Source organism: Cibotium barometz, chromosome 10, assembly GCF_041138505.1.
Source record: "Cibotium barometz isolate CiBa-2024 chromosome 10, ASM4113850v1, whole genome shotgun sequence".
NCBI classification, from domain to species: domain Eukaryota; kingdom Viridiplantae; phylum Streptophyta; class Polypodiopsida; order Cyatheales; family Cibotiaceae; genus Cibotium; species Cibotium barometz.
The window spans coordinates 3,507,379-3,508,976 of record NC_141055.1 but is presented as its reverse complement, the minus strand read 5'-3'; the positions used below and the strand labels follow the sequence as shown (position 1 = coordinate 3,508,976).

The window sequence follows — 1,598 nt, the reverse complement described above, 5'->3', positions numbered from 1 at the left end:
GAACCATTTGGTCAATGGCTTGCTCTTTTGTAGGATCAAGGTCATATATGTGCTCCCTATAGGATGTACTTGGCTCTCCATTAGAACTCGATGAATACATTTCTTCCTTATGCTCTTGAATCTGTCCCTTAGACCACGTGGGTTTTGCAACTAATATACTCAAGGCAATTGGCTCTTGGATTTCAACATCAACTCTATTATTTGGCTCTTGAGTTTTAATAACATCAACTCCATCATTATGACTGTGGTTCTTCTAGTTGCTCACCTTCAAAATTTTATTTGCTATGAGGAGCAACTCGGACTACAAACATCCACCTTGGATCCGCTTTAAAGATGACTTGCTCACAATGTTCTGGTAGGACAAATGTATCCCTCTGGTCTCGGTCCAAAACTTTGTGGAGTCAACTTGGACAAACCCAATCTTGTTCTTCCTTACAGTTGTATTTGGTCCATTTGTTATATGACCTTGAACCACTTCACATCTAAAATAAACATGTGAAAGCACCTAAAAGCAACTTTCATGATGTTTTGAATAGCTCCACAATAATCAAGCAAACAATAATCAAGCATGCCAACTTCTGCATTCAAGTCACTTTACTTGATTTCTTCCACGAAGTTAGCTTTGATGCCGCTATCAAAAGTTGTTCTTTTACGATCTATTCGTTCCACTGGAAAATGACGCCCGTGTGACCAAAGTGCACCATATTTACGATATTGCAAGCACAACAAGAATTAACATGCAAGGTGATGCATGATAAATAAACTCTTTTTTAAATTAATGAGATAGTAGTTAAGGAGAACAATTACTTACATGCCAATCATAACCTTTTGCAAGCTCCTCCTTCTCCTCTGTGATAATCTCACCACTATACTTTGCTTGTCTTATTGTTGCATCAAGCCATCTACTCGAAGGAAAGGAAGGTGGTTGTGCAACCTCCAGAGAGTATGGTAGGGTTCTTGTTGCTCGACTCCTCCAAAAATTTTGGGCTACAATATGTTGTGCCTTGATCTCTTGATATCTTTCAATCCATTTAACCATGGCATTTGAATTCAAGATGTAAATTTTATTAATCTTGTCTCGTAAGGTATTGTCCATCGCCCTTTATGAGCCCATTTCCTTGTGGCTCTTGCCCAACTACTCTATTATCTTCAAGATGGCTCCACAGCCCTTTACGAGCCCATTTCCTTGTGGCTCTTCCCCAACTGCTCTATCATCTTCAAGATGGCTCTTCCCCAACTACTCTATTATCTTCAAGATGGCTCCATAGCTGAGGCATCTCTGGTTCAGATATACTTAGAAATTATGTTATGTAAACAAGAGATTCTTGTACGCGCCATCCTTCAACCATACTACCGTCTGGCCGATCTCATTGCTGCACAAATCCCTTTAAGGTTTTCATGAATCTCTCTATAAAAAACATCCACCGACTATGGATTGTCCCTGCAACTACATACTCATTAACAACATGAACTAAGAGCTGCATCTGAATGGTCAATATGCTTGTTGGTAGTAGAAACTTTTCTACCATGCACATGGCTTCCAAGGAGTTTAGACGTGCAACTCTAAGGTATCTCACTTTATTTCCTTGGTGGAGATC

The 1,598-nt window shown here is 39.6% G+C and overlaps 1 pseudogene; it reads right to left on the bottom strand.

The window, feature by feature from the left end:
- Positions 1-236: 236 nt before the first annotated feature.
- LOC147634444 (uncharacterized) lies at positions 237-1,096 on the bottom strand (annotated as a pseudogene).
- Between the last annotated feature and the right edge of the window lie 502 nt (positions 1,097-1,598).